Genomic DNA, 20,643 nt, shown 5'->3' on the forward strand with positions numbered 1-20,643 from the left:
CTAATGATCCCCTATGCTATCCTGGTGCTTTATGCTTTGCTAAGGCCTTTGTGCATCCGCTCATTTAATCCGCAGGCAGGCCCAACCTGCTTTTCTGGGATGGGGAAGACTTCAGGAAGGTTACTGCCAAAAGGTGCTCAACTGATGAACAATGGCTGGGTGGTTCTTGGCAGTCATTGTCATTGTACTGCAACCTTTCTAGCTGTGTTTCTGCCTTCCTACTGTGAAAGTAGCTAATCCTAGAAGGAACGCGAAGTTTATGGTGCTCCACAATCTTGCCTTTTAATACCTCCACGTGAGTTAATACATTGGGTGAGTCTGGGTTTCTTGCACTGTGAACTGGAAAACTGTCGTCTGTCGGGTACAATGAAACATGAAATCAAGGGCTCAACATTAAAACTTTACTATAAAGCAAACTGAGGATGTTCAGAGACTTGCTCAAGGTCACCGCGCACGGGATTGATTCAGCCGAGATTCGAACTCTGGCCCCCACTCCTAGCTGGGCTTCTGTCCGGACTCTTGCAGTCCGAGGCCGGATTCCGCCAGAGGGCGCTCGCGGAAGCTGCGGCCCTAGACCGCCGCGCGCCCGACTCCTCTCTATGGTGGCGCGGGCGCGGCGGAGCGCGGCGCGCTCCCGCGGGGGCAGGGCCGCACGTGGGGCGGGCGGGGCCGCACGCAGGGCGGGCGGGGCCCACGCCGAGCCGCGGGAGACTGGGGCAGTGGGGGTGGACTTCCTGGGGCCGCCCGTGAGGATGTGGTGCGCGCACCCGGGCGCCCCGCTGCCCGGGAGTTGTGGCGGCGGCGGAGGCGGTGGGCGACCCCGTAGCTGCGCTGCCTAAGCGGCCGCAGTCAAGAGCCAACCGGCCTCGGTCCCCCAGGTGCGGCCGGGCAGCGTCCGCGGCAGGTGAGGAGGCGGTGGCCGCGGCGGGTCGGGCCGGAGGACAGGGCGCCCCAGGCTGTGCTCCCGGGGGTGCGGAGCTGCAGCTGCGCCCCGGCAGTCTGCAGTGCCCTCGGTCTCAGGAACTCTCCGCCGCCAGGTCACCCTACACCTGTCCCATTGAAAGTGCCGCAAAGCATTTCGCCTGTGTGCGCCGTAACCCCGGGACGTGTGTCCTCAACTTGTGCCCAAGTGTCGTAAGAACCCGGCAGGTCCAGCTGGCTCCTGGGGCGGGGGGCGGCGGGGGGGGGCGGAGGATGAAATTTTGTAGGACAGAAAATTGAGGCAGAGCTTCGGCGCCACTGGCTCCCTGCCTACGGGAGGACCCTGGAGATTCGGAGTTTGGAGGTTAGATGGGAAGTCTGGGGTTGCTGCTCTCCCCTCCTTCCTGCCCAGGGTCGGCTGTCTGCCCCCCTGGGAGTCGACCTCTGTTCCCGAGGTGTGTGAGGTCGCCACTGTGTGGCCCTGACTCAGACTCAGAGGGAAGTGGGGCCCCTCGCCAGTCGGCTGCCCAGGAGACATTTGACCGGGCATGGGGAAGTCTGGGGAGACCAGGGGAGCCCGCAGCTTTTCCTGGCATCTGTCTGCCCAGAGCTTGATTGGAGACTGGCAGAACAGACAAAGCAACAGCTTAATTTTTCCTTTTTGTTAGGCTGTCATTTTGGGGGTGTGAGTGTCTGTGTGGGGGGGGTGCGGGTTGTGTAATCAAGGAAGAGTACCACGTTTCTCTCAGTCCACGCGGAGGATTATTATTTTTAGCTCGGAAGTGGGACTTTACCCACAACTCCCGCTCTGTAGCCAGGTTAAAGGCCATGGGCAAACACCCCGGGATGCGTGTGGCCTTCTAAGAAAACAGTAAGCTTCTTATTTGTGTTTTGGCTGGTAATTTGGAGAACCTAGAGACTTCCCCGTCCCCGCTTTTGAGAGCTTTGTGATTCTTACCGTGACAGTCCAGTGTACTGAAATATGGCAAGGCTGTTCGAGTATTGTGGCATTTTTCTAGGAATGGGAGGGAAGTTGGTCCTGGGCCGAGTTTGTAGAATTCTAGGACTGAAGTTGACTATGATATTTCCTTTCTGGCAACGTATTTATCCTTCTGTCCCCCTACCCACGTTCTTTCTCAAAGAAATAGATGGTGGCTAGTGTTTCTGAAACTTTTTGCATATTTGCTAATTCTGGACTCCAGAGTACAGTTCAACAGTTTTGGTTTATTTGTTTACAGGTTTGTTTGTTTGTTTATTTGTTTTCGGGGCAGAGTTTCTCTGAGTATCATTGGCTATTCCGGAACTCGCTCTGTCCCACAGAGATCCGCCTGTTTCCATCTCTTGAGTGCTGAGATTAAAGGCTTGGGCCACCACCACCCCGCACTTTACAGGTAGTGTTGTCTTTGAGAACAGTTGGCTATTGTGGAGGACAGTAGCAGATTGATGTGGCAGGTCTAACTAATCACTTGGTGTTCGAAGATGCCCGTGGAATAGAGGACACACTCACTTTAATGTTTGTTTAATTGCAAAGTCCAGTTCATTAAAACTTCTCATATTGATCAGCTGTTACCCTGACTGTTTACATTGGGATCTAGGGTTGTAAATCCATCCACTAAATTGACCAGTTTAACCAGCTGCTAAAATAATAACAAAAAAGAGAAACTGGGTTCTCAGAAAGCTTACCTGTTTTCAAACTCTGTTCACCAAGCCAGTTGACCTGAGTATTTTATTTAGTACCATCTAATAGAAATGCCTCTTAAAGGAATTTTCATGGACTAGTTGAATAAATAGCAATATTAACAAAAAGATGGCTTCTTTTCCCAGTACATGAGCCTTGTGAAGTTTAAGACAGTCACACCTGGCTCTGTGGGCCCTACCTGCTACTTTCTGACACCGTCTACATAAACGTAAGGAATGTTGGGGAGGGAGCTAACTAAGTACACTGCTTTTTATTCGCATCGTAGAATCTTTAATACGGCTGTTATTTTAATGGCAGATGAGGGACTTTGACACCAAACTTGTGCTGGTAATGCATTTGTGTTTGGGGAGGAAAGAGAAAGATTAACTGCTGCACCTTGGCGCCTTGTCTCTCTGGTCTAGAGTCTCATTCAGAGTTTGCTGGGGATGGATGGTTCAGATTGCTGCTAGTCAAGTCTCCAGGGAGGCACTGCTTTGTTTTGTTTTGTTTTTGAAGTTGATGACTTATTCGGTGGTGGTTGCTGGTTATTAGCAGTGTGTGTGTGTGTGTGTGTGTGTGTGTGTGTGAGAGAGAGAGAGAGAGAGAGAGAGAGAGAGAGAGAGAGTGTGAGGGGGATGGTGGTGTGGTAAGGGGTGGAAATTAAGGGCCTTGCACACAGTAAACATGGTGTACCAAGGAACTACAACCATAACTCCTTGGTTATACCTGGCGCCTGTTTAGGAATGATTTTGGCGAGTGTAAGGGTGATCTTTCCATATGCAGACACAGCCTCCAGTTCTTTAATAAGGAAATGTTTGGGTTACTTTCTCCGTTTAGCCATGCAGTTTTAAAATCCTAAAACGAATTAGGCTCCGAGGCTCTGCAGGTCATCTCAAATAGGCAGTAATTGACCTCTTGTGTTTATTGTCCTTAGCCCGCCCTGTCCTCAGGACTTAACAGTTGCTGGACTCTGGACAGTTGGTCACCACTAATTCTGTTAAGCTGATCTTAGTCTAAACCCATTATCGTTTCTCTCCCTCAAAATGGTCATGAAGTTCCTCCTTTGCTTTTACTCAGACTGGAGTATTTCTACACTTTTGGAGCTTGTCTACATCTGAAGTGGAGCTAAGCAGTTGGTTAAGAGTCCTATATGTTTTAAAAACATTTCCCCTTTACAAAGCAAGCATAAAATCTGCATTTTTTTTTCTGGGAGAAACCCAACTCTTTGAATCTGGATGGTAAAACAAAAGCTGCTTTCTGCCATTAGGAAATCTGTGTTAAACTTTTCCTTAGTTTCTGATTTTTCCATACAGTGACTAGTCAGTATTGACCCACTAGCACTGGCAAGCCGTGACAGCTCCTGGGCCATCAAAGGAAGGTCTTATTAGATTCAGAGTAGCTTCGACCTTGTTTTATTGTAAGGAGTTTCCAGAAGTCAACCACTCCTTGAGAGGTTCGGTCTGTAACCCAGGCATTCTTGAAAGATGCTGATCTCAGGGCCCCACCTTTTGATTCATCGGATGATGACCTACATTTTGAAACCATCTGATTTCCAAAAGGCTCTCCAGCTGCCTCTGAGGTGCAGCCTAGTTTGGAAACCACTGTTGTATTGCGTTGATACGAGCATACATATCATAGAAATGTAACAACTGTACATCAAGTCCTTTGGAACTTTGAAAATTGGAGTTCACTTCTGGTTTCTTAACCCCCACCCCCCCACAGGGTTTCTCTGTGTTGTTCTGCTGTCCTGGAACTCGCTCTGTAGACCAGGCTGTCCTTGAACTCACAGAGATCCGCCTACTTCTGCCTCCTGAATGCTGGAATTAAAGGTGTGCGCACCCCCCTGCCTGGCTTACCATTTTAAAAATTGAAATGGCGTGCACTGAACTCTTTATAAATCTGCGGTCTTTCTGATAGCACTGTGATGTTTTCCAGGATGTTTGGTTTGCTAGAATAGCCCATCTCCTAGTTGTGACAGATCAACAAAAAGCTTTTATGACTTGTATATCCATTGCTCTACAGCAAGGCCCCTCTACTGTATTATCTGCTGGGAGTCACAAGGGAGGGTTTTGGTGACCGTAGCTCTCTTCATCCCGAGTGGACAAGTGATGATAATGTGGAAGCAGCTGGAGGTTTGACTAGGTAGTGGAATGTAGTTATGATCAGTGTGGGATGGGAGAGATGCCTGGGGATGTTTTCTGTGAGATTTTAAAATTAAACCAACGTGCTGGTTATTTTGTTTCTCATGGCTGAAGCCCTTATTGAAATTAATGGATGCATAATAAATCATCAGTAAACTTTAATCACAGGGTCTTTGCTGAGTTCAGGGAAAGAAGAAAAGTTGCTCAAGTCTGGAAGGATCTGAGTTAAAACAGAATTAGGCACTAGATATACTGAGGAATTAAACTTGGGTTTAAGAAATGGACGAACCTAGTTTTGAAACCCAGCTCCTTACTTCATGGTTCGTGAGTTTAGGTAAATTACTGAACCTCTGTGAGCTTTTTTTCTTAATCTACAAGATAAAAATATCTGGTAGGATTGTTATATGGATTAAAAGATGGAAAATATGCACATGAAGATTAAAAGAGAAAATATGCTCTTTATATTTTTTTTTCTTTGTATATGGAGGCAGCTCATTTAAATGTCCCTTTAGTTTTATCTCATTGGATTAATCTACTTTTTTTTTAGTTTTTCGAGACAGGGTTTCTCTGTAGCTTTGGAGCCTGTCCTGGCACTAGCTCTTGTAGACCAGGCTGGTCTCGAACTCACAGAGATCCGCCTGCCTCTGCCTCCCGAGTGCTGGGATTAAAGGCATGCGCCACCACTGTCCGGCTAATCTACTTTCTTAAAATATATCTTTTTTATATGTATTTTTTGCTGTTTTTGGTTCTGCCAGTACAGTGACTAGTTCATAGTAGTGAGTGTTGACCTGGTGACATTGGGAGATCCTGAGTCATCAAAGGAAAGTCATGTGATGTTCAGTGTAGCTTTCAACCTTACAGCGTGTTTATTGTAAGAAGGACTCAGAAGGCAGCTGCTCCTTGAGAATTCATCGTTTTCCTTTTAAGTTTTTAAAATGTTAAGAAAACAAAGACCTGAACCCCAGTTTCAAAATTTCATAGGACTTGATGTGCAGATGATAAAATGATCTTATTGTACATACTTATATAGGTTTATGTCATAAAAACATATGTTCATATCAACGGAATACAGCGGTGGTGCCCACACTGGCTCTGTGCCAGAAGCATTTGGAGAGCCTTTGGAGAAGCATTTGAAGAGTGTAGGCCATGAGGTTTTTCTACATAGACCAGGATGACTTTTGTTTGAGAAAGTCATTGCAGCCCCGGCCAGGCGTAGAATTTGCTGTGTGGAACAGGCTTGGTCTCAGAGTTCCATTTGTGGCTCTCTCCTTAGTGCTAAGATTAAAGGCATGCACCAGCTGGGCGGTGGTGGCGCAGGCCTTTAATCCCAGCACTCGGTAGGCAGAGGCAGGCGGATCTCTGTGAGTTTGAGACCAGCCTGGTCTACAAGAGCTAGTGCCAGGACAGGCTCCAAAGCTAAAGAGAAACCCTGTCTCGAAAAACCAAAAAAAAAAAAAAAAGGCATGCACCACCATACCTTGCCTGGTGGTGTCTAATTCTTGATCCTTCGGGCCCTGGCTTTCATAAGTGCTGGGATTACACTGTGCTTGGCTTTACAATAAGTGTGTGTGTGTGTGTGTGTGTGTGTGTGTGTGTGTGAAAGAGAGAGAGACAGAGACAGGCAGAGAGAGACAGACAGGCAGACAGACAGAGACAGAGAGAGACAGATAGACAGATAGTCTCACTGCTTAACCCAGGTTGGCCTAGACTTCAATCTTTTTCCCTCTGCCTTCTAAGGGGTACCTGGAGTACCTGGAGCTTCAACCTAAGGCCTCAAACATGGCAGGCAAGTGCTGTTCCACTGAGTTTCATCTCTAACCCTCTTTTTACTTATTTGTATATACATTTTAGATTTACTTATTTTATCGATGAGTATTTTGCCTGCATGTTTATCTGTGCACCATGTGCTTGTCTGGTGCCCATGGAGGTCAGAAGAAGGTGTGGGATCTCCTGGAACTGGACTTAACAGATGGCTGTAAGCCACCTTGTGAGTGCTGGGAACCAAACTTGGGTCCTCTGTAAGAGCAGCAAGTGCTCTTAACTGCTGAACTGCCATCATCAGTCATTGTACTGGCTAGTTTTATATCAGCTTGACACAAGCTAAAGTCATCAGGGAGGAGGAGCCTCAATTGAAAAAAAAAAAAACGTTTCCTTAAGATCAGGCTGTCGGCATACCTGTAGGGCATTTTCTTTATTAGTGATTCGTGGTGGAGAGCCCAGTCCTTTGTGGGTGGGCTACTTCTGGGCTGGTGGTCCTGGATTCTCGCAGAAAACAGGCTGAGCAAGCCCTGAGGAGCAAGCCAGTAAGCAGCACTCTTCCATGGCCTCTACTTCGGTTCCTACCTCCAGTGTCCTGCCCTGCTTGAATTCCTATCCTCGCTGCTTTTGATGATGAATTGTTTAAATGGAGCTTGAGTGAAATAAACCCTTTTTTTCTCCCCAAGTTGCTTCTGGTGATGGCTTTGCTGCCAGCAATAGTAACCCTAACTAAGACAGTTATCAATCAGTTTGAGGTAGTTGTCCAGGCTGTCTTTGAACTTGCCTCAGCCTCTCCAGTAGCTGTTATTACAAAAGTGCATCATGCCTATCTAAGGTATCTACTAAAATCCAGCCTGCTTCTTTACATCTTTCTAGGAATGATTATCCAGTTTGTTGTAATAGAAAGTGTGCAGAGGAGCAAGGACTAAAGAACCAGAGAATAGTTGGGTGGTGGTGGCGCACACCTTTAAAAAAGAGAGAGAGAGCCGGGCGATGGTGGCGCACGCCTTTAATCCCAGCACTCGGGAGGCAGAGGCAGGTGGATCTCTGTGAGTTCGAGACCAGCCTGGTCTACAGAGCTAGTTCCAGGACAGGCTCCAAAGCCACAGAGAAACCCTGTCTCGAAAAAGCAAAAAAAAAAAGAGAGAGAGAGAGAGAGAGAGTGAGTATGGGTAAAAAAAGAGTGAGTGTGGGTAAAAAAAGAGAGTGAGTATGGGTAAAAAGAGAGAGAGAGTGAGTATGGGTAAAAAAGAGAGAGAGAGTGAGTATGGGTAAAAAGAGAGAGAGAGTGAGTATGGGTGAGAAAGATGAAGCCACGGGACAATTACCAATGCTTTAAAAAAATTTTCAGAAATACTGGAGTGTTGGCATATGCCCAGAATTACTACCTGCAGTAATAAATTAATAACATTATCCAAATTCTGCTTGGTATACTTGGACAGTAGCCCGGAAACTCAAATTAGGCTAGCAGGCTTTGAGGGTGGCCCTGTTCAGCAGTGCCTGGCATTCATTTGTTGCCATGTTTCCCTTTCTCTGGGTCCTTTTCCTTTTCTGCTCTGCTCTTCCCTCTTGCAGGCTGCCCTTCCTTTCAACGTGCTGATCATGCCGTGATGATTACAGGCTGGGCTCCTGGCACTGGAGGCAGAAAGAGGTTGCTGGTTTGCTAACACCTGTCTCCCGGCTAAATGAATAGGCTCTTTTGTGGGTAGGGTGTTAAGGAAACTGATTAGTACAATGCGGGTTCCAAGGGCTTACTAATGATATAGCATATGGAAGTCACGGGGTGATTTAGAACCATTGTAGGCTTCCCCCCTTACACTACGTATTTATTTTTTGTATTGGATTATCATATCAGCCGAACTTTTGCATGTAACCTATGAATCTGTTCACTGCCTAAACAGACTAATTTCTGTCATATTGACTGGGAATCATTTATATTCTGCAGAAGTCCCTACCCTTAAGGGCCTTTGTATTGTTCAGTAGATGTCTAGTGTGTAATACAATTAAAGTTTTGTTCACTGAGCACTGACATAATTAGTTTAATTTCTGCTCCTTTATATGTTCCTGTTGGCAGCTGGAAAATTAAAATACTAGATGTTGCATAAAACTGCTTTTTTGAGGGTGATTTTACTGTCAGTTGAATGGACTTAGGCCCCAGGGTACATTTTTTAAGATGTCTTATTCAACTTGCCTGTAATAGTCTCCTCTGTATAGAATTAATGTATTAAGACACATAATTGGCTGTTTAAGTATTCAGCAGAGACAGTGTTTGGCCTTTTACCCCGCGATTATATTTTTTCCTACATCTCTTTTGAGGAAATGTGTGTAATTTTTGGAAACTCTTAAGTATATCACAGTTACATGAGCACAGGACTGTCGCAGGGACTGAAGACAGGAGTGGTTCTCTCTGATAAGCTGTGGTATTTAATTCTCTCCCCGAAGGGTTGGCCTGTTCCTTTTAGATCATAGCACTTGTAAAGTTGATGTGGAAGTGGGAAGGCTGTGAAGCCCGGTAAATCCTTTCATAATTTTCCTGTATGTTTCACAGAAATGGCTTTGACTGTTGGCAACTGAGCTTGCTCTCAAGGAGGCTTTACATTTAATTATTCTGATCCTCACTTAATTTCCTACGGGGCTCATGGGGAGAACCTCACCAGGCTGCTATAGTGGCTATGACCTACACGGGTTTTTATCTGTGCTAAGGCGCCAACCTTTATTTACATTTATTTTAAGTGAAAAGTGACCTTGGTCTGGTAATTTCTCCATTGTCCTCCTATATAACGTGGACAGTGCAGCTTTCCTGCTGTCTCAGCAGCCTTTCTAGATGAGCACAGTGGAATTTTTGGAGGGGGTTGGGGTGGGGCCTAGGCTTTATGTTGCGGCCAGGCTGGTCTCCACCTGGTGGGGTCAGGTGACTCCCTCAGTAGCCGTGAATTTTGGTTTTCAGTGACTGGGTGTTACTTGACTTTGTCAAGCTGGCTTCTGACCTCTGTTGTCGCCTAGTTTAACCTTCACACTCCGTCTGCCTACCCTGACGGGGGAAGACACAGCCCCACAGCCTCTGGGGGTTTCTTGAGCATTGTAACTGTCTGGCTTCTCCTTAAGGAATTGCTGCCCAGCCATCCCTACAGGTGTCCAGAGGTCAGGCCAGCTGGAGACTGCTGGCCCCTGAGTACTCAAGGGCAGCTCATTAGTCGTCTGCCCACCATTGTTTATTTGCTGGTTGTGTTAATAGATTTGAAAGAAAGGAAAGAGCCTTTCCTAAGTAGAGCACCCCTCCCCCACCCAGCTTTCTCCTGTTACCTCATTTGTTTTGGAAACTTTCCAGGCTTGGGATGATCTCTTGAACACACTGACCTAGTGACAACATGAATCAACATACAGTATCAAAATGTCCTCCACCCCCTATTTTTCTTCCCTTTTTACTCAGTCATGACTAAGACCAAGATACCTGCTTTGGAAATAACCATTGCTTCATCCTCCCTCTGTTGGTTTCCAGGTTCCCCCAAGTCTTGAGTTAGTTAGGTTTGGTTGTAGCCTCTCTTAACCATGGAATTAAACCATAAGCTTTACTTGAAAACGCTGGGTAAATGCTCAAACTCGGGAAAAGAGGGTGTCTTCTCATGCTCTGACAGGTGGGCCAGCAGAAGTCCAGCTGTGTGAAGGAATGGTTAAGGGTAAGTATGGTTCTCTGATTTTTACAGATATGTAGCCACTGCTTGGACACTTTGGATATTTGTTGGAGTAGAGAGGATTAGAGGCTAAAATTATATGCAAAGGGGGAGGAAAGAAAATCTGCTGTGAGGTGGTGGTGCACACTTCTCTCTCTCTCTCTTTCTCTCTCTCTCTCTCCCTTTTTTTTTTTTTTTTTTTTTGTGTGTGTGTGTGTGTAGACCAGGCTGGCCTCGAAATCACAGGGATCCACCTGCCTCTGCCTCCCAAGTGCTGGGATTAAAAGGTAGCACCATCATGGCCAGCTTGGTGTACTTTTGATCCCAGGAGCGCTCAAGAGGCAGAGACTGGTGGATCTCTGTGCTTTCAAGGCCAGCCTGGTCTGCAGAGCTTTTTCCAGGACAGCTAGGGCTACACAGAGAAATCCTGTGGTGATTTGAAAGAAAATGCCCCCAAAGGGAATGGCACTATTAGAAGGTATGGCCTTGTTGGAGTAGGTGTCATTGTAGGGTGAGCTTTGAGGTCTCTTTTGCTCAGTGTGATACCCAGATCAATTCCTGTTGCTTCTGAGTCAAGATGTAAGAAATCTCAGCTCCTGCTCCAGCACCACATCTGCCTGCATACTGCCATGCTCCCTGCCATTCCTGCTCAGCAGCACATCTGCCTGCATATAGCTCTGCTCCCTGCCATTCCTGCTCAACAGCATGGCTACCTGCATACCGTCACGCTCCCTGCCATGATGATAATAGACTAAACCTCAGAACTTTAAGTGAGCCACCCCAATTAAATGTTTTTCTTTATAAGAGTTTCCTTGTTCATGGTGTCTCTTCATAGCAATAGAAACTCTAACTAAGACAAACTCTGTCTTGAAAAACTAAAAAAAAAAAGAGAGAAAAACTTGTTCACCTCTAATTCTGCACTTTGGGCAACAATATCGTCTACCAATGGGAGAGCTGTCACAATCTATGTCAGAGTTTAGGTCTTTACTAAGTTGGTGGGAAGAGGGAAGGCAGAATAGCTCCTAGAGAACTTGACAAAGGTCTTCTACCTTTTGGTCATATGGTTGGACCAATGACCAGGTGACAGGCCCTGCTCAGTGTCCCCCGCGTTACAGCGCGGACACAGATGTAGACCAGTAGCTTGTGGACTAGTGACTGAACCAACCAGTTACCACAGTGCACAGGTCTGTACTCTCAGGCGGTTTTCACCAGACTCCTAAGTCACATTTCCTTGGCTACATCTGGTAGAATTTTTTTTCCTTTTCTCTTGTCCCCCCCCCCCCCTTTCTCTATCCCTCCAACCCTCCGTCTTCCCACAACCCCACGTTTTGTTGTTTTGCTGTAGATGTGGATGGCCATGAACTTGTGGCTCCTCCTATTTGCCTTCCTCCAAGTTTATCTGCCTTGTGTTAAGTTTCAGATGTACTACACCACCACACCTGGCTTCAGCACAGCCTCAAACTTCCAAAACCAGTATCAAAAGTGAAATATTTTTAGAAAGACAAATACTTTAAAAAAACAATCAAACAAAACAGGGACTGGAGAGAAGGCTCAGTAGCTAAAAGCACTTGCTGTTCTTGGTGCCTACGTGGTGGCTCCCAGTCATCCTAGGCATGCATGCGGCACACATACATACATGTAGGCAAAACATTCACACTGAATAAGTAAAATGAAATTTCATAAGGAGGAAAAAAGCCTCAGAGTCAGAGCACTTGCTTAGCACACGGGAGGGAAGTCCTGGGTTTGCTTCCAACAGTGTGAAGTGTGCGCGTACACACACACCCACACACCTCCACACACCCTTCTGGTTTTGTTTGAGAGGAAGTAGAACAAATGTGAAGAGTTCTGAATATCGTGTCAAGATATTCAGGTTTTGACGCTGTGACATGTAACTGAGTGTTTGTTTTTGAGCTGTTCTCACTAGGACTGGTCTTCTAACTCTTTATTGTGCTGCTTTCGACTCCCAAGCATCACTTTTGAAAAAGCGGTAGGAATTGGAATTTGCTACTAACGTACTTTGACTATGAAAGTAGTGAAACATACTTTGTGTACGTTTTAATATGCTGACTGCAACATCTTTCATGGAGATAGCACATGTTGTGCCTTTTTGTGTGTTGTTTGTTGTTTTTGAGACAGGGTTTCATTGTGTAGCTCTGGCTATCCTGGAACTCCCTTAGGTAACTTTGAACTCCCTTTGTAGACCAGGCTAGCTTTGAACTCAGTGATCAACCTGCATCTCCTCTGGAGTGCTGGGATTAAAGGTGTGCACCACCACCGCCCATCTGACATTGTTCTTTGTATTCCTAGAGGTTGGTGAGGTTCTGTATCTCAAATTTTAGTTTTCATCAAATCTTTTTTAAAATGCAGATTCCAGCCCCATGTGGTGGCACATGCCTTTGATCCCAGCACACTCAGGAGGTGGAGGCAGGCAGACGTCTGAATTCAAGGCCAACTAGGATTGCATATTGAGATGCTAAAACAGTTCTTGTTTCTAGTCCAGACCTGTGGAAGTTAAGTGCACGGAAGTGAGGTGGTAGCATTCTGTCTGATACAGCTAATCTAGTCCCCACTTGGAGAAGGTACATCAGTGAGAAAAGAACTCTATGTTCAAAACAAAAAGCCAGAAAGGTTAAGAAGTGCAGAAGTCTTTATTTTATAGAGGAGATATAGAGGAGAGGCACAGAGAAACGAAGGGACTGGAGTCAGGTCTGCTGTCTCTGGATGGGTGCTACTCCCATACTACTGCAGCATGCTTCCTTCCTGCCTTGTGTGCTTTGTATCAGAAGCTGTGAGGTTGTGAGAGCAAGGGCGCTTTGGTTCCTTGGTAATAGCAGTGACCAGCTGGTGCTTAGTGGTGGGGAGGGTTAACATACAGCGCTGGAGAGATGGCTCAGAGGTTAACAGTACTTGTTGCTCTTGCAGAGGGATCTGGGTTTTGTTCCCAGCACTCAAGGGGCAGTTCACAAACCTGTGTAACTCCATTTCCAGAGCATCTGATGCCCTCTTCTGCTATGACATTCAAGCAGACATACATGCAGACATACATGTACAGACACGTGCAGGCAAAACACCCAGACTAAACTGATGATGTCCTAAACTATGAAGGACCAGCTATCCCCCCCCCCCCCAATAGGGTTTCTCTGTGCCAGTCCTGATTGTCCTGAAACTCACTTTGTAGACCAGACTGGCCTTGAACTCACAGAGATCCGCCTGCCTCTCTCCCTGAGTGCTGGGATTAAAGGCTTGCGCCACCACCACCCAGCTCAAAGAACCAGCTTTGTAAATGGTTCCCTCCTACCCCTTATCTATCATCAAACAATATTTTTGTAAGTTGTAAGAGGAAAAATGAACAGAAAAATCATGGACTTGAATGTCATAGCAGTGTCAAAGTGCTGTGAAAATATCTTAAGTGTTTACATGATTTCTGTCTCTCTTGGCAGATCTGGTGCACACTTTCAATAGCATTGTTCTAGGTGGTTGTGAGGCTATCTGAAGAATTTGATGCTGTGGGTCTAACATCTCTTTCTCTCTAGTGCTGCTTATAACTGTAGCAACCAAGTGAGATGCCTATTCCATCACCTAGGGAATTCCTAGGTTAGAACTGTAAAATACAATGTGAGAATTAGGTGAATGGACATGACCTTTGATGTATTTAAGAGTAAATTGGTAGAACTGGATCAGGAGACATACCCAGCTCTTTTAACGAAGTGCTACCATTTCCAACTTGGCCTGTAATGTTTAAGTCACCACCAACAAAGATACTGAAAGACAGAGAATAGAAAATGAAATTTCTTTTTTTTTTTTTTTTTTTGGTTTTTCGAGACAGGGTTTCTCTGTGGTTTTGGAGCCTGTCCTGGAACTAGCTCTTGTAGACCAGGCTGGTCTCGAACTCCCAGAGATCCGCCTGTCTCTGCCTCCCGAGTGCTGGGATTACAGGCGTGCGCCACCACCGCCCGGCTAGAAAATGAAATTTCGAGGTGTGTGGTTTGAGCGTTTCATTTCTGCTTGCTTTCCAGCTGTCCTGTGTAAGAATTGTAGGAAGAAGCACTAGGCATTTGTATTGGCTGTAATGTCCAAATTGGTATCTGTTTGGGGCTGGGTAGAGAGCTCTCTTGACGTGTGCTTTTCATTCCAGCTTGATTGATTGTTTAGTTGCATGAAATTTTGAACTGGAAAGACTATTGGAACATTATTTGGGTAATTAAACAGTAATGAAGCTGTTTGGATGTTTGCAGGGAACACGACGATAGTTTCAATTGTTCAGAAGCAGAGCTGGTCAGAAAATGTGGCATCTGTGGCTTCTGACACAGCTCTTCAGACAGCTGGCCATGCTGGGGTCTTTGTACAAATATTGCTTAACGCTTTGGGAGAGAGTTTGTGTTTCTGATTCTAGTGTCTATTTTTTTCCCCCGAGTAGATGTGGAAGTTGCAACGGGGAGAAAGGCATTGCTCGTGTCCAGGTAATTCTTGGCAAGTGGCTTTCTCACAGCATCTCCAGAGCAGGTCCTCCCCTAACCTCCTAAGGAAGAGTGCTTTATGGCACCGCTTTGACCCTGGGCCTTTCTTTCCTGTTAATGACCAGTTGGTTGGCTATCCTGCTGTCAGGTTGTGAGCCATCTTACAGTGGGCCTTGACTAGTATAACTTCCATTAGGAAAGATGGGTGGGGCCCATGAATAAGGGTACAGATGACTTTGAAAGTCTTAACTGCCTGCCCTGTAAAGTCTTGATTTTGACTTTGAACTTTTTCTTTGGTGACGGATGTAATAAAACTGTCACTACAAACAGCCTCCTTCCTATTGGAATCTTATGCTGGCCACAGGAGCTTGGGAAGCTGGGTGTGTTCGGCAGGGTTTATTTTACCCACTCTGTTGTGGAAGATGATCTTTTTCTGAATGAAGTCTAATGCTCTGTAGACCAGACTGGCCTAGAATTCAGAGGTCAGCCTGGCAGGCTTGTTCTTGCCTAATAATATGAGAGAACTTTTTGTGTAAGACTGATCAAAAGACTGGCGTTTCTCTGCTGTGTGGAATATGCCTCCTTGTGCTGTATTTTACTTGAATGAGAAGTGCCAACTCAGGGCTCCGTGGGAGAGCACTTTACTTCTCTAGCACATGCCAGGCACGGGGTTCCTTCCTGTACCACAAAACCAAAGAGGCCAAAACAAAACACACAGCCTGAGCTAGGACTTTTATCATATTATCCCATTTAGCCCTCCTGGTCATCCAGCAGGATGTCCTATGCTATTACCTGTGTTCCACAGATGTGAAAAGACCGAGAGCCGACCTAAGACCACCAGCATTGACACTGAACCAGCTGAACGTAGTAGTTGAATGTGGTAGTTGAATTTAGTTAGTTGTTTTACTCTTTTGGCTCTTTATGCATTGCTCTTTGGGGACTGCTACCCAGCTCCCAAATAAATCACACAATCTTTTTCTTACTTATGAATGCCCGGCCTGAGCTTGGCTTGTTTCTAGCCAACTTTTTAAAATTATCCCATCTACCTTTTGCCTCTGGACTTTTACCTTTTTCTATTTCTCTACATCTTTGCTTTCCTTCTTATTCCGTGTGGCTGGGTGACTGTCCCCTTCTTTTCTCACTCCTCAATCTCCCTCCCTTCTTTTTCTTGCACCTTGATAATATGTTCCCACATTTCTCCTCCTATTTATTCTCTCTTTCTGCCAGCCCCACCTATCCTTTCTCCTGCCTGTCTATTGGCCGTTCAGCTCTTTATTAGACCAATCGGGTGTTTTAGACAGGAAAGTAGCACAGCTTCACAGAGTTAAATGCAACATAAAAGAATGCAACACATCTTTGCATTATTAGAATAAGTGTTCCACAGCATAAACAAATTTAACAATGTAACACATCTTAAAATAAAATTCCACAATAGTTAAGTCCCCAGCACTAGGCTGTCACTGCTGTCCACCCCTTCAGCTCATTGAATGCACACACTTTTCAGACTGGGCCTTCACAGATAGATTCCATTTCATATAATGTGGGCTTACAACTTGTTTTGAGACATGGGCCTCCCTCTGTGGAATGCTATTTAAAAATGACGTATTTGTTCCTAATTTTCCTAGTTTACTTTTTGTTAGTACTAAAGAATTGTCTTATCATTTATTCATAATCCCAAAACTTTAAATGTATAAACCAGCCACCCTTAAAAGCATATTTGGCTAAATATCTAAAGCTTTGATTTAGGACAATTTCATCGGTGGGTTTTCAGATCATTTTTCTTTTCTTTTTTGAACACATCTTCCTGTTTTTGAGTAGATTTCTTCATATAGGAATCCTCCATGAGCTACGTTGTAGATGGGCTTGCACGTGGGGCACATGGGGAGATCATCACAGGACATAGAAATACTGCTGTTATCTTTTCCTACCCTCCTGGTCACATGTGAAAGGCCCTGCTGGGTAGAACTGCCAGCTACAGTGGAGGTCAGTCTCACACTGTAGACATACCATGTAAGCAAACCTGTTTGCAGCAACTGATTGCACTGCCTGATGCATGGACAGCCTGTCTGCTAACCACACCCAGGGAGGTACAGTCAGCTTGTCTGACTGCTCTGGTTCTTTCTCATTGGGCATTTGACTGCCTGCTGAGCTGAACCAGTAGGGAGAGTGCACTCTGTGTGGGTTCCTTTGCTCTTGGCTATAGGGGAAACAGGAAAGTGTCAGGGAGGGTTAACACACAGGTTAGGCCTGAATGGATTTCATTTGGGCAAGCAATCTTTCCTTGCTTCAAGACTCTTTTTAAATCCCCATCTAGCATAGCATTGCCTGTAGAATAGTCTGAGAAGGTCTGAGAAGTGCTGTATGCAAACTTTTACCATTCCCACTTCTCTGTAGCTGGTGGGGACAGTTCACTAATTGTACTTTGTTTTTTAATTTTTTTTCCTTTTCTTTTTTCTTTTAGGTTTTTTGTTTGTTTGTTTGGTTGAGTTTTTGTTGTTGTTGTTTTGTTTTGGCTTTTCAAGATAGGGTTTTTCTGTAGAGCCCTGAAAGTCCTGGAAATCACTAGGTAGATCAGTCAGGTTGATCTCAACTGAGATCCACCTGCCTCTGTGTCCTGCGTGCTGGGATTAAAGGTGTGCATTACTTCACCCAGCCTCCACTAATTATTCGTTTAAGAAATTCTTTTATTTTTTAAGGGATATTTATTTTATTTTATCTATATGAATGTTTTGCTTGAAGCACTGGCCACATAGAAAGTAGAACATGGCTTAAGGGGAGAGCATTACAGGAATGTGTTTGTCCGTGTCTCCTGTTTGCAACTAGTCCCCAGGAAGTCAGAGGAGAGTCAGGTCCCCTGGAGTTCTAGATCTGTTGTGAGCTGCCACGTGGTTCTGGGAATCTAACCCAGGTCCTCCTCTCCAGCCTCTGAAATCATTCTTATTTTGAGGTGATTACAGTTTCACAAAACATTGCAAAAATTGGGTCTATGAAATGGCTCAGTGGGTCAAGACTTCTTTCTGCTGCCAAGCCTGGTGACCCAGTCCTATCTGTGGGGCTCACGTGGTGAAAGGAGAGAACCAAATTCTGACGCTGTTCTCTACCTCCACAAGCAGACAGTAGCATGTGCCCCTTTCCCAGGTACATACATAAAATAAATAAAATGTAGTTTTAAAAGTTGCAAAAACAGCAGTGTTCTCACATGCTAGTCTTAGTCAACTTGATGCACAAACTAGAATTCCCTGAAAGGAGGGAACCGTAAGATCCAGCCATTAGTGATTGATGGGGAGGACCTACACTGTGGTGGGTGGTGCCATCCCTAGGCTGGTGGTCCTGGGTTATATAAGAAAGCAGGCTGGGCAAGCCATGATGAGCAAGCCAAAGTCAGTAAGCAGCGCCCCTCCATGGCCTCTGTATCTCAACTGCAGAGTTTGAGTTCCTGTCCTGACTTCCTTCAGTAATGAACAGTGATATGGAAACGTAAGCCACATAAGCCGACTTGCTCTGGGTCATGGTGTTTCATCATAGCAGTTGTGACCCTAGCTCAGACATCATGTATCCTTCACCAGTTTTCCCCAGTGGGTCCGTTTGTTTAGCCACCATCAATCCAGGAAGTTGACATGGTTCTATTATATACACACCCCTCCATTCCCACCCACAGAGAGAGAGAGATAGACCGACCATTTTGGTACCCTCTTTAGAGTCTCACACATCCTTTTCATTCCACCACTAATTCTTGGCAATTAGTAATCCCTCCTTGTTTTTGTCATGTTAGAAATGATTCAGAAATGGATTTTTAACAGTACATGACTTCTTGAGATTGGCTTTTCCCCCTTAGCATAACACCCTCCATCTCAGTTGCATTGAAAATAGTCTGTTCTTCCTTGCTGAGCGGTGTTGGTCATTCACCTGTGGGAGAGCATGTTGGTTGCTACCACTTTGGGGCTATTGTGAACATTCATGTGCTGTAGGTATGTATATGGACACAAGTTTTATTTTTTGCTACCTTTATTTTCTTGTGTGCTTGTGTGTACATGTAGGTATGTGCCGTGCATGGTGCAAGCATGGAGGTCAGAGTACAACTTGGCTGGTGTTGGTTTTCTCCTTCTACCTTGTGTGTTTCAGGGATAAAACTAAAGTCAGCAGGTTCACAGGCCCTGGTTACAAGTCTTAATTTCACGGGGTTAAGTGCCCAGGAATGCAGTGGATGGGCCTTACGGTGAGTGTGTGGTCAGATTTCTTTTTCTTTATTGTTCTGAAGTATGGTTTTGTTGTATTGCCCGCACTGGCCTCCAGCCTTTGGTTTTGGTAGATTTTCCTGTTTGTTTGAACTCCTACAACCTCCACAAACTCTCTGCCACTGTTGTAGTCCTAGCCCCACGATATTTGGTTTTTAAATTCATCAGGTTACTCAGTAAATCGGCAGATTTTGAGTGTTTTTAGCCCTGCACATGATTCTTTCTCTATTCCCTGTGGCCGGGGTGTGCAGACTCACTTTGGAACCTGCTGCTGTGTGCTGGGAGTTGGAACCAAGACTTACTCTCTTGTTTGTTAGCGCAGTGCTGCTTATGAGTGTGCATCCCAGTTGACAGTTTCTGGTGACTTCTTTGTAAAATCTGCCTCTGTGACAGTACCCTCAGAATTTGGCTATACATAAAAATTGTTCAAATTGTTTTCTTTGTCAGGTAATTTAAACGGCCTCTTTAAGAATGCTGCAGCAGCACACAGTGCACGGAGAAAGAAGGAAAGCTTCCACCCTGCCAGAAGTAACTGAATAGACTCGTTAATTATGTTTCTGTGCTTATGTATGTGCATGTGTGTGCCAGTGTGTCCGTCATACGCTCCATCTCCGCATGCATCCCCACTCATCAGTCACGGTGCTTTGTCGCAATGGCTAGTATCTTACAGTGATACTTTTCCTTGTAAAGTTTTTAAAAGCACTGTGCTAGAGCATGGGTGTCCGTCCTGTTACTCATGTCCTGCTACACAAGGGATGGGAGAGGCACCTGCTTAGAAAGATTCCAGTTCTAAATTTATCTTTCAAGCTGAGACCTAATCATAAAACTGTACATATTTATGGAGTGCCTTGTGCTGTTTCAAAATGTATACACCGTGTAATGTTTTCCGTCATGTCTATCTTCTCCAACATTTATCATTTCTTTGTGGAAAAGAGGATCAAACTCTTCAGCCTTTGGAAATACAATATATTATGCCATCATCGTGTCCAGTCACCATGCCTCTTACTCCTGTCTGACTGTTGTTCAGCACCCATTTGTCAGCTTCTCCCCATCTCTCCTTCCCCTACCTTTAAGGATCCAAAGAAGATAAGTTTTATTCCTTGTTATATGGACTTGGGTTGAGATAAGGCTATAGCTTTTTTTTGCCCATAAATGAATAGAATCTGGATGTTAGGCTGTATTTTCGCTTTATTATAAATAATGCAAGTCTCATTTGTGATGTGCTCTCTTTCTGAACCTTGGGGAGGTGGTGACTGTGAGTGCTGTCATCTTCAGAGAATGTGTAGTCCTTTGGGTGTTTGTCTTCTCAGCTGCTTAGTCAGACCAAGTGTTTTTTTCTTAATGCTCCCAAAATGGACAGCTCAGTCTTTGTTTTGAAATCATTCCTTCTGTCTTCTCTCCCTCTTCCGGTACTTGGATTACTTTGACAAGACATTCAAGCTGTGCTGTCGTATCTCTTTATTTCCATGGCCCACAGAAGCCAGTTTGATGGTTAACTGTAGGCGAGCAGGCAACTGTATCTACTTGGCTAGAAGTTACCCTTAAAAAGATGAAGTACATGTTGACAGAGGCCCCCTTGACTTGGAGATGTGAACAAAGGTAACTCAGTCCTTTGGATTCTTAGTGGAAACCATGGTGAAAGTTTAGGAAATTTGACTTAATGAGACAGGGCGTGTGTATTGGGGGGTGGTGGCAGACATTTGTGTGTCCTGTGTACCTCTGTGTGTGAGAATGTGTGTGTCTAAGGGTGGGGGAGAGTAGGTGTGTGTGAGTGTGAGAAAT

General features: G+C 45.2%; 1 protein-coding gene across 4 annotated transcripts in view; it reads left to right on the top strand.

The window, feature by feature from the left end:
• Nucleotides 1-709: 709 nt before the first annotated feature.
• Rffl (ring finger and FYVE like domain containing E3 ubiquitin protein ligase) overlaps nucleotides 710-20,643 on the top strand; it is a 67,265-nt gene continuing 47,331 nt past the window's right edge. For all 4 annotated transcript variants that reach the window (XM_041663878.1, XM_041663880.1, XM_041663879.1 and 1 more), the window contains exon 1: nucleotides 710-904. The gene's annotated coding sequence lies outside the window, so the exon portion shown is untranslated. The remainder of the gene's footprint in view (nucleotides 905-20,643) is intronic.

This window comes from Microtus oregoni, unplaced genomic scaffold, assembly GCF_018167655.1.
Source record: "Microtus oregoni isolate MIOR12 unplaced genomic scaffold, Mior012 000015F_ref0000493, whole genome shotgun sequence".
In the NCBI taxonomy this organism is placed as follows: domain Eukaryota; kingdom Metazoa; phylum Chordata; class Mammalia; order Rodentia; family Cricetidae; genus Microtus; species Microtus oregoni.